At 40.9% G+C, this 12,500-nt stretch overlaps 1 protein-coding gene across 1 annotated transcript in view; it reads left to right on the top strand.

Moving 5' to 3' along the window:
• LOC132973508 (zinc finger protein 469) overlaps positions 1-12,500 on the top strand; it is a 236,888-nt gene that overhangs the window by 124,501 nt on the left and 99,887 nt on the right. Inside the window, exon 4 of the mRNA XM_061036997.1 lies at positions 11,663-11,712. The gene's annotated coding sequence lies outside the window, so the exon portion shown is untranslated. The remainder of the gene's footprint in view (positions 1-11,662; positions 11,713-12,500) is intronic.

The raw sequence follows: 12,500 nt of genomic DNA, 5'->3' as shown, positions 1-12,500 counted from the left end.
ACGTTAATACAGCTCTCTCTGCAGGGGTGGAGCAGCGATTTTAAAAGTGCAGGTGTTCTGATGTTAGTATATTAGCACCCTCTAGCAAATCAACACATTCTGTTTCATTTAATGTCCAATAACTAATGTTAGCTGACACATCAGACAACAAGACAAAGTTACTAAAGATAATTAGACTCTAACTTTATGAACATCCATTGTGAGTAACCCAGTTAGCTCTAAAAACCAGATTCAAAACTGCTCTTTGTGATGCTTTTATTTTACTTTTCTTATTGCCTTATGCCTCAGTCTCTTTATTTCCAGTCTTCATATAAAATGTGCTTTTATTTTGAAAAACAAAGGGGACTTCCGCTACATCGTGAAGTTACGGGAGTAAATAAATACAGCTAAAAGAACAAGAGGAGAAAATGTTACATGTTGTTTTGTGAGGTGGATTTATCTTAAAAACATGTTTGGGTGACTAACTCTCTTTCTGAAGGATGCTACATGTAGCATGTATCCATTTGTTAGCTCTGAGCTCTGACTCAGCCTGTGATGAGTGACAGGAGGATTAAATGAACGTAACTTTACCGTGCTTCAACTGTAACCAAACAGCTACGATTGGCTTAATTGTCACTTAATAAATCTGACTTGACCAATAGGTTTTCGCGTCTGTCTCTCTGAGTCATGGCGGTCTACGATGAGTGAGAAGTGTGATGTCGCCAGCTGTGTTGTTGTCAGGCCTGTGTTTACATCATGTTTACATTAATGGGACGGCCTTGTGTGTTAAGCTGTTTTAGTCAAGGAATAGAGAAAAGAAGCATAACAGTCTACTCACTGCCTGGATGTCATGTAAGTGTGTTTAGATCTCGGTCATTCCGTGTCAGTTTATGTGCAATATGAAGCTACGAGCTAACCAAAACGTGCTAACATTAGCATGCTAATACAACAATACAGGCCACGGGAAATTGCTGCTTGAGCAAAGTATAATTTTGTCCGCTGCTTGCTCTTAATGGAGCTTAATTATGGTGTATTCTAATTCATAACTCCTTGGTGAGAACACAAGAGGAGAAGTGTTGAAGGTGTCGCCCAAACAGCAGTTTGTTTTTTGTTTAATGCTTGTCGCACATTCTTCCCTTAATACATATTCAGGATGTTCGGTTTTGAAAAAAAAGTAAACTTCCAAGTATGTAAATTAATCTTTTCTATGTATGTAGAAAAGTATCTTTGGTCGGTAACAATGATTATGGTGTTGTAAATGAGCTTTGTATGAAAATGATTTCCTCAGACGGGGCTGCTTAATGAATCTATTTATGTTGGTGATGAGTCATCGACTTGAAACATCACCTGAATTCATTTTGGTAAAGAGACATAATTATCAACCACAGGCTGTCAGTCAGATATTGTGGTAAAGGTGTTTACAGTAAATGATGGGTGTGCCTTTAGTTTTAATAACCTCTATTCATTTGTCACATTAAACCATGTCAGCACATGAGAAAAGGTTTTCCTTATTCACTTGATATCATCTATTGTCTGTTTGCTTAGTACGGTGCTACAGGCCAAAAACACTAAAGTCTAAACAGCTCACAGTTCACAGACAGACCTTTACGTTAGGGGTAGTAGTCATAAACGTTTCAAAAGGCCCTGAAGGTGATATCAGACTTTATCTTTTAGAATCAAGGCCTCCACAGCTGTCATGGATGTGTGCAACCAAACAGGAAGGACACACATGTGCTACTATCGACACTAAATTGTCTATCTTTGTAAGCAGACATGTCCACAAACACATTTTGGGTTGTACTTGCACATCTGTACAGACCTTGGTTAAAAAGGAAAGATTACCTAATTTAGCATTATTTTTGCCTTGGCCAAACCCAAAGCGGTTAACTATGTCTTAGCCTGGTTCCAGACGTCTGAATCATCTCAGGTTTGTTTCACAGCCCTCTCGATGGAGCTCATTATCAACTGTAAATAAGTTCTGTCTTCTGAGGCAGGTGTTGATGAATGTTTGCAGCCTGTGTGTTGTGTGTTTTGTTGTTCTCCATGTTTCGGATCCATACAGCATCACTTGTTTAACGTTGGAGTTGAAGATGCGTATCTTAGTGTTTGTGGAGATGTTTTTTGAGCTCCAGATCTTTCTGAGCATGTGAAACACCACTCTAGCCTTGTTGATTCTGCTTCTAATGTCGGCCTCTGTCCCTCCAGTGGTGTCCACAACACTGCCTAGGTAGGTGAAAGCTTCTACCTCCTCTAGGGCAGTGCTGTTCAAGAAGACGGGGTTTCTGGTTTTGGAGTGGATCTTCATCACTTTAGTTTTTGTTATATTGGGAGTGAGACCAAGTTTTATTGCAGTTTCTGAAAGTCTCTCTTGCATTTGTGTCTGTGTATGGGAAAGGAGAACTATATCATCCGCAAATTCAAGATCATCCAGCTGCTCCCACATTGTCCACTGAATTCCATTTCTCTTCCCCTCAGTTGTTTCCCTCATGACCCAGTCAATAGCAAGAAGGAAGAGGAATGGTGACAGAAGACATCCCTGTTTGACGCCTGTCTTGACTTCAAAGCTCCGGGAAAGCTGGCCTGCATGCATGACTTTACCCAAGGTGACCTCATAAGATTTCTTGATAAGGTTTATGATCTTTGTGGGGATTCCATAGTGTTCCATTAATTGCCACAGTGTTGTCCGGTCTAAGCTGTCAAAAGCTTTTTCAAAATCAATGAAGTTCATGTGCAGGGATGTGTTCCATTCAATAGACTGTTCAATGATGATGCGTAGTGTTGCTATGTGGTCTGTGCATGAACGATCTTTCCTGAATCCTGCTTGGTGGTCCCGGAGCCTCTTGTCCACAGCTTCCTGGAGACGGTTGAGAATGACCCGATTAAAGACCTTACTGGGCACTGAAAGTAGGGTAATCCCTCGGTAGTTGTTACACTTCCTTAGGTCACCCTTCTTTGGTAGTTTCACTATGTGACACTCTGCCCATTCTGTGGGTGTCTCTTCATCCTCCCAAATTCTCTCAAAGAAGCTGTAGAGCATGTCTGTAGATGTGTTTATATCAGCTTTAAGGGCTTCAGGTGGAATATTGTCAGGGCCAGCTGCCTTGCCGGTTTTCAGATGTTTGATTGCAGCTTTTATTTCAGTCTTTGTTGGTCTGTCACACTTGATGTTTAGCGGTGTCCTGGTCTGAGGAATGTGTGGCCTCTCTGTTGGTGGTGGTCTGTTCAGGAGCTCTTGGAAGTGCTCTACCCATCTCTCGAGCTGCTCTTCCAGGGTTGAGAGCAGTTGGCCATTCTTGTCCATGATCGGTTTGTTACTTTGTCGATGTGTCCCAGACAATTTCCTTGTGATGTTGTGCAGTTCTTTCATGTTTCTTTGAGATGCTGCAAGTTCTGCCTCCTTAGCTAGCTCTACCTGTGATCTCTTGTCCCTCCTGATGTTCTGCCGCACTTTTTGGTGGAAAAGGTTGTATTCCTTTTGAGCCTCTGCTTTTTCTGATCTTGTTCTTGCATTGTTCACTTTTTCCTTCACCTTCCTCCTCTGCTGGATTAAGTTTAGTGTTTCTGGTGTTATCCATTCTTTGTGATTTTGGGATCTTCTCCCCAGGGCCTCCTCGCATGTTGAGCTCCAAGCAGCTTTAAGGTGTTCCCACTCTTCATTCGTTGTCCATTCTTCCTTCTTTCTGAGCTGTATCTCTGTGCTTTTCCTTGAGAGAATATCCTTGAACTGTTTCGTCACTTGAGCTTTGCTGAGGTAGTCAGTGTTGTATTTTGCTCTTTGACCCTTTTCTCGCTGATATCTCTTCAGCTTTAGCTTGAATTTCCCGACCAGGAGATGGTGATCTGAGGCTGCGTCTGCCCCCCGTCTTGTCCTGACATCTTCCATAGTTCTTCTGAACTTTTTGTTGATGCAGATGTGGTCGATTTGGTTTTCCGTGACATGATCTGGTGACACCCAGGTTGTTTTGTGGATTTTCTTGTGGGGAAATACACTCCCCCCAATCACCAGATTATTGTTCACGCAGGTCTCTGCAAACATCTCGCCATTTTCGTTCATGGTCCCCACTCCATGTTTACCCATCACCGTCTCATATCCTTCGTTTTGGCCTCCAATCTTGGCATTAAAGTCCCCCATCAGGATAATGACGTCCCTGTCTCCAATACTACTGAGTAGGTGGTTTAAGCTGTCATAAAACCTGTCCTTGACCTCCTCATCTGCAGCGTTGGTGGGTGCGTAGCACTGGATTATATGGGCTTTCACTCTGCTGTTGCTGGTATTGAAGGTTGTTGAGATGATGTGAGAGCTGATGGGTTTCCATGCAGTTAGGGCCTTTCTAGTGCCTTTCGTCATCATGATTGCCACTCCCTACGTATGGTTGGCTGCCTCCTCTTCGTGTCCAGAATAGATAATGGACTGGCCACTGGTCAATTTGACCTCACCCGACTGCGTCCATCTTGTTTCTGCCAGGCCCAGGACTGAGAGGTTGTAGCGCTCCATTTCCTTGGCAATGGTTGCAGCCTTGCCAGCCTGGAACATGGTTCTGATGTTCCATGTCCCCAGGGGGATGGGTGTTCTTGGCGTCAGAAGGTGTGTCGGATTACCAGTGCCCTTGCGGGTTTGGCTGGTAAGCGTCATAGTCCCCATTGCTGGGGCACCTTCTTCAGCCAGGTGTGTGATTTGTTTTTTATTCGTTAGCGTTTCTGTAACTGGAACGTTTTTACAGGCTGGGGTAGTTAACCCCACGCCTAACCCCCAACCTGGAGGGCCAGTTGCTGCTTTTTGTCTGACCTCTACTCTAGAAACCTGCCCGGCATGGTTGAACCTGCTGGGGGTATAAACCCCCCACTGATATAGCCTTCAGAGTCACGGAGGCACACAAGCAACCCCACCACGACAAGGTAGCAGCACAGGGGAAGTCTCTTCTCCTCTGTCGCCCCCCGGTGGTGGAATGAACTTCCAAACTCCATGTGATCTGCAGAGTCCCTCTGCACCTTTAAGAAAAAGCTAAAGACCCAGCTCTTTCATGAATACCTACTAACTTAATGATGATGGTCTCCATATTATTGATGATGATGATGGTAATGACGATGGTTTTTGTTTGATAATGACGACTTATAAGATGGTTTCTATACTGATTAGAGCTCTCAAGAACTGCCCTCAATGTTGTGCTTTGCCTCTGGTCACTTCCTGTCAGCACCTGTGTGTCCAATCAGACTCAAAGCTGATCGTTTGCTCTTACTGACATTGTTCCCTTTTTTCTAGATCCTTGCTTGTGTTGTTCTTACTCTCTGATGTACGTCGCTTTGGAGAAAAGAGTCTGATAAGAGAATTGTAGAATTGTAGAAATTGTAGACTACAAATAATCAAACAAGTAATTGTTGATAAAAAAAAACTTTTTATGAGTAAAAATTATTAAAAACAGATTTCAATTCAAAGCTAACAAGGTCCCATATAGCTATCCTAACAAAAATCTTTTTTTTTTCAATTGTGAAAAGTGAAGTTGAGATCGACAAAGCTGTTAACTTGATTTTAGCCATCACAACAGAAATGTTAACTCCTAAGTATGTTCTTTAATCCATGTTGAAAAATGTAAACTAAACTACAAGAACTTTAGAAATGATTGAAAAAGACTCCGGTGGGATGGATATATCACACGCTATTGGATGGTTAAGGAGCTCAAGCGTTGTCTATCTTTTTCAACACATTGTCCTGATGAGTAAACCAAATTAAATAAATCAGCGGGCTAGGATTATTCATCATAAACAGCTTGACAAAAACATGGAAATTGCATGTTTACTTTTTTTCTTCAGGCTTTGTTTGCTGCAGGCGTTTTGAGTTATGACAGTTAGGAAAGCACAGGTGGGCTTAATAACACAACTGATGGCTGTGTGTTGCAATGTCGAGTCCCAGTTCATCATGTCAGTGAGCCAGCGTTCACAAAGCCAGGGCCCTGACACTGACACACCCACACGATGAACTGACATTATTAATGTTACTTTTCACACCTGCTCTCGTCCTGCTCTGGTTTTTGTAAGAACGACCGCTGTAAAATAAAAAGGCATCAAGTCACATGATCCTGTTGTGGGAAAACATGATGGTGGCATTATCTCTTCTTCACATGATGTATGAGCCTCAGAGTTCATGCTCTCTCTGAACGAGAGTGTTTGTGTTTCCTCACAGAATCATAAATCTCGTACAACAAATGAGACAAAGAGACAAGAGCAATTAGACTCTTCTGAATAGAGCGGTAATCCAAATCTTCTTTGCATGATATCAGCCCAGTGAAAAACGTGTGCAGCTGTTCCTCCGCCTGTTGATCTGTTCTTCTTTTTCTTTCTTTTTTTTTCTTGCCACATATCTGAGCTGCAGCATGATCCCTGACAGTCCCCCTGGTTCTCACAGCGACTGTTTAGATTGAACATAGAACTATTTGACCTTCAGAATGCAGCCACACTCATGCAGGGCTATCCCCCTGCCGAATTCATCCAGAGATGTTTACCTTCTCACTCTAACAGGCTGGGGTGGTCCCAGAGCACGGGGGCTTAATGGACATGCTTTGCGAGTGCTCAGCTGTGTATATACGCTGATGTAAACTGGAAAACACAAAAGTGCAGAGACGTGATTTCAAGTTCATACATCCGTACATGATCCCCCCCAAAAAACAATCACAATTAAAGGGATACTTCACCATGAAACATGAATCTGTGTTGACATCGGGTCATATATGTAGAAATGTGAAATACATTTTGAAGTTGGTGCCTTCTTGACCGAGAAAAGGCAGAAAGTGTCTTTTTGGCTCATGTGGATGAAAGACAACCGACAGGCCGGTCTTGTGTCGCGGCGGCCGCTATATTTATATTTTTTCTCCATCATCAGCTTTCTCCATAGAGCCTGTTAGCGTAGCTTCCAAGCAATATGGCGGACGTTAAGTTTGGATTCTGGGAGTGAGTTCCCACCCACTGATCTGTGATTGGTCTGTAGCTTCAGTGGTCGAAAATATGAGGAACTAGCGTTGTAGTTTCACCCCGCTAACCACAACAGCTTCCAGTGATGCACAAATCATCATTCTGCGTCACTTGAAGCTCCTTTACAGACTCAGAAATACAAAGATTTCTCATCTCAGAGGAAAATGAGGGCGGGATGCACGACCATTCAAAAACACTACCAGGTTTCTAATGATACAAAGATTAATGCAGATGGTGAAGTATCTCTTTAAATCAAAGGTTAAATAAAAAAATGACATGAATGATATTAGTGTGCCATTTTCTACGTTCCTGTGCAGAGATAGTTGTATATCATATGTAAACTTTGGTATGTGATACAATATGTGTTACAGATGTTGGAGATATCCTTTTGAACATGAACAAAACCTTTTCTTAAGTCTCACTGAGTGTTGGCTTGTATTCCTGTGAAGGTATGCGAGTCTGCTTCACTAAATATTTTGATGTACTTTGGTGATTTCCCTTCTTACTGCACAGTCATTTTTATGCATGATGCACAATCAGTTGGTGTATTTTTTAATACATTATAGTTATGTATCATGTGTCTTGTTAGCATGTCTGCTCATTGTTTGTTAGTCACCTTGTTTATTGTCCTAGTGCGTCTTGACAAAAACAAGATTTTGTAATCCTTATGAGCTTTTCCTGGTCTAATAAAGGGTTGAATAAAGACAGATATTTAAAATCCACCTTTAAAGGCTTTATATGTGATTTTCTGATCCAGCAGATGTCGCCCTTGAGCACCAGCGTGAAACCAAAACAACTCGCGCTGCATTGTTGTGTTAGCATGCTAATGCTAGCGATCTTTATTCTGCTCGTATCTTCACACTGCATGTAAATTTACCTGAAGTGAGCGTGATCTAGAAACACAGTTAAGCAGTGAGTACAGTATGTTATTCTTCTTTTCTCTAGTCCCTCAATTAAACAACTTTTATACACGAGGGGAGGAGTCAGCCGGCCGTCCGGGCGATGTAAACAAAGTGAAGATAGGACTCTGAAAACTCTGAAAACATCACAGACAGTGGGACTCGGGTGTTACACCCATTGTAGACAGTCATGACTCACAGAGTTATTTTCAGAGGATAAACTTGATTTATATTATATTTAAGTGTGAAGAATCACATATTAAGACTTTAAAGATATCATGTAATGGTCTGATAATGTTGAAACTTTTTTTTGTTCCTGCACTTGAACATCAGAATGTGTTTCTAAAATCTTTAAACTTAAATCTTTTTGTTGTTTACGCTCGTTTCTAAAGCAAAACCAGATATGACCCTGCAGAGGTTCTGAAATGAAGTTTTTAATTGAGAGATAAACAGGAGACCAGCTGTAGCTTGGGAACATGGGAACATACTGTGGTTAACTCAGGATACATGTATTTGAGAGATGTTGGAAACTTTTCAGAGTTCTATTTCAGTTGAAATGATCTAAATCTAAATCTTTGCCCTCCGATCTCGTTGCTACTCAGTGGCAGTGTTTTTTTTGTTTTTTGTTCATGTCTTATATAAAGTAGAGTTTTGCACACATTGCATGTCTGGCTTTGATTTTTTCCTAAAATCTGAATGTCTGCTCTGCTAGCAGTAGGGACTTATGATGTGTCCTACATTGGTGAATGATGAGCTCTTTTGTCGAGTCTCATTTGTTGTTGATGTAGACGAGTGAATCATGGGAACAAAGTGGTGATGCCCAATCTTATTCAGCAAACACTGACAGAAAGGCAGTCTTTTCCCCTCTGCAGGGTTGCTGAGCTCACCTACACCCACCAATGACATGTGAAGTATTTAATGAATACCACGGACACAAACACACACGCACACACACACACATGGCTGTTTAGAATATGCAGTCTTGTAAGTTTCCACAGACACAACTCAAATCAGTCCATTACTCATGGTGCTCTTTCTCTGCTAACTTCTTTTGTTCTTCTCTTTTTCTCTTATTCTCTTTAACTCTGTTCAGGTTGAGGCCACATGTGCTTTGGCGGAGCTTTGAACCTGTGTAGGATTAAGCGTGTCTGTCTGGCTGAATTCAACTGAAACAGGGCATTGTGTTCCTCGGGCATTTGACTGTCTTTGCTCTTTTTTCCATTCAATATGTTCGAGCAAACAAAAATGTATGCAGTTAAAACAAAACATGAATGGAGTCAAAACAATGTTATTACATTTGCAAACACGTTTTGATCGACCAGAATGGAGAACATTACATTATGGAGACACTCCTGAAATATCTTCATGTTTCAAAAGGCAGATGTGCTTGCACTCTTGATACATTTACATGACAATGTCTTCAGTTCAACCTGGTATTGGAATGGGATTTCATTCTAGTGCCTGGAACCAGAGACACTGTCAGGGATTTTGGACCCCTTTAAAATAAATACTAGTGGACACCATCGGGACGACACAGTCTGAGGGTTGTGGTTGGGGAGCTTTGAGACTTATTTAATCTTGAAAATAAGTATAATCAGAATCAGAATCAGAATCAGAATCAGAATCTGGGTTTATTGCCAAGTACATTTACACATAAAGGAATTTGACTTGGTGTATTGGTGCTAAACAATTAACAAGGAAATAAAGCAGAACTAGAAACAACTTAAATAATACAGAATAAGAAGATATTACAATATATAAAATATAATTTAAAAATGTAAAATATTAAATATAAAAAATAATAATAAAAAATACAGTAAAATAAAATAAATAAATAAACACACAAAGAAGTATACAGTAGTATGTTGCCTTTAAAGTTAGGCTGAATTCAGTAAATTGTAGTTAAGGAAGGAAACAAAATATAAACAGTTGTATTTGAAGATATTACACTACACCTGCACTCCTCACTCTCGTTTCACTGGGATTTAACAAGCATCATCCATGTCATGTCTTTGGAGGGATGTAAGCTGGACAACAGAAAGGCTCTTTGGCTGCCATGTTTTTTAAATACAAGAAAAGAGCGGGAAAGGAAATAGAAACTGTTTTTCAGAACATTTAAAAAAATTAAAAAAAACTTTTATAGGTGATCACAGATAAATAATTGAAAATGACTTCATTGTGTTAGTGAAGTCTGGAATCATCAGAATTGATCCGTTCCTTTCTGGCCCCTGTATTTGACAAAGTGCAAGGGATAACCAATTAAAGGTCATTTCCTCTGTCTGTTCCTCTGCTCCAATAATGAAGCTCTGAGTCATCAAACCACTAATGCCTGACACACTTCTCATCGGGTTGGTGACACACAATTACAGAGCTCAGTATCATCAGTGTAACAGTGAAAATTGTTGCCATGTCTCCTGATGATATCCGGCACATTAAGAGTCACTGCTGTGCATAAATTTGAACACAAATCTATTCCTTTTTTTTCTTTTATTAATCGAGCTGTCTCAATGTTTCTGATTTGTTTATTAAAGCAGATCTGTGTATGCAAGTCTACTAATTTAGAGTGTTTTTTTCTCACAACAACCTAAATGAATTTGAATTTGAATTTATTTATTTGAATAGGGACAATGCAATTTAACATAATTTCAATACAAAGCATGAAACTGATGTGCTTCATAAAGAGTATATAGATATTGCTAATTTCCAACTCGTGTCCCCAGTTCGGCCTTTGTGTAAACAAACAGATTAAAATGTTCAACATTCAGTTACATAAAACCCCATAACACGATATGAGGATACATTAAAATACATGTACAACAATACAAATGCTATGAACCAGTTTAAAATAAAGTTTGAAGGTACAGCTCTGCCTTGCTTTGAGCATTTCACCTGTTTTGTAAAAGATTTTAAGTCTAAGATTAATTTTATTTCAGGTGGTAATGTGTTCCTGAGTTTGCAGCCTTTGATGGAGAAGGCTGATTGACCAAACGTAGATCTACCATGTTGTATGCTACAGTCTCCATTCACAGTGCTTCTTGTTACCCTGTTTCTGTCCTGTCTTTGAACGCATCTGGAGAGAGGTTCAGGGGCCAGATTGTTGATACATTTAAAAACAAGTTTGAGGAAACATAAATGCATAAAGCTCTCAAAACTGAGTAGGTTGTGGTTTTTTTCAGTATGTGACAGTGTTGCCACCGGACAGGTTTTTTGTCCATTCTTTTCAGGGCCTGGTTGTATAGTGATGAGAGGTTTCTGATTGGAGAGGGTGAAGCTTGTGACCAAACTGTCATACAGTATGAGAAATGAGAGAAAATCATTGAATGCAATGTTTGCATGAACTTGAATGCTTTGAACGTCCACCCCTCGGCCTGTCTGGTCCGTTCAAACTTCATAGATGCAATTTGTAAAAGTCTGCATCATTTCCATTTGTCAGTTGTTTATGTAGTAATCCAACAATGGTGCTGGGTTCAGCCCCACCGAGCTGGAAAATATAATCCAAATCCAGCCTCCTCTGTGAAATTCTTTCCAGGCGGTGAAAGAATGCATTTGTTGGTATTGATAAAGAATAAACAATCAACATCATGACGAAAGAAATACAATAGAAATAAAATCACTGTAGAGGAAGTTTAGACAATCTTCTCTCTTGATTTTTTTTAAAATTCCAATCCAACTGTGGAAAACTACTCCAATATCAAAGGCAATCAAACAACAATAGAGTTAACAAAATAACCTCAGAAATACCCTGATTCCTCTTTTCCAAAACCACAGATTGACATTTTATGAGTTATATTTACTAAAATCTGCTCTTTTTTTTTTTCAAGGTTCATATTCATTTCACACAAAGTCTGAACTACAGATGACGCCACCGCCAGTAAGTATGACCCGCACCTGGTCTGATCCTGTTGTTTATGAATGCTGCTGACTCACAAAGAAACAATCCAAACTATAAGTCAAAGGGAGGAACAGTGTGACACAGCCTCATGTTGATTCACTTTATATTTGTTTATTCATCTAGTTTTGAGATGCCCCAGTGTTTGGTGTAAACATTACTCCCAGGGGTTAAAATGTGTCTGCATCCCACACGTTAACGCCCGGCCCTGACCACGGCCAATAGGGGATAATGCACGGTTGACTCTTGGCCCCGCCCTGTCAGATGTAAATCTTGTTTTTCTCTCGTTGACCACCACGCTCCCAGGAAAAGACGACATTCTTTCAAATGACACGGTTGTAGACTTCCGATTACAGCCTTGTCACTTACTCTACCGATGTGTAAACATGATGGAGAGACAGTGAGAGAGAGAGAGAGAGAGAGAGAGGGAGAGAGAGAGGGAGAGAGGGAGAGAGAGAGAGGGAGAGAGAGAGAGAGAGACAGAGAGAGAGGGAGAGAGAGAGAGAGAGAGAGAGAGGGAGGGAGAGAGAGAGAGACAAGAGAGAGAGAGAGAGAGAGAGAGAGAGAGAGAGAGAGAGAGAGAGAGAGAGAGAGAGAGAGAGAGAGAGAGAGGGAGAGAGAGAGAGGAGGGAGAGAGAGAGGAGAGGGAGAGAGAGAGGGAGGGAGGGAGAGACAGAGGGAGAGAGAGAGAGAGGGAGAGAGGGAGAGGGAGGGAGGGAGAGAGAGAGAGGGAGAGAGAGAGAGAGAGAGAGGGGAGAAAGAGGGGAGAA

The sequence above is a fragment of the Labrus mixtus genome, chromosome 4 (assembly GCF_963584025.1).
Source record: "Labrus mixtus chromosome 4, fLabMix1.1, whole genome shotgun sequence".
In the NCBI taxonomy this organism is placed as follows: Eukaryota; Metazoa; Chordata; class Actinopteri; order Labriformes; family Labridae; genus Labrus; species Labrus mixtus.
Note: the sequence above shows the minus strand (reverse complement) of the source record. Positions and strands in the feature narration are given on the sequence as shown.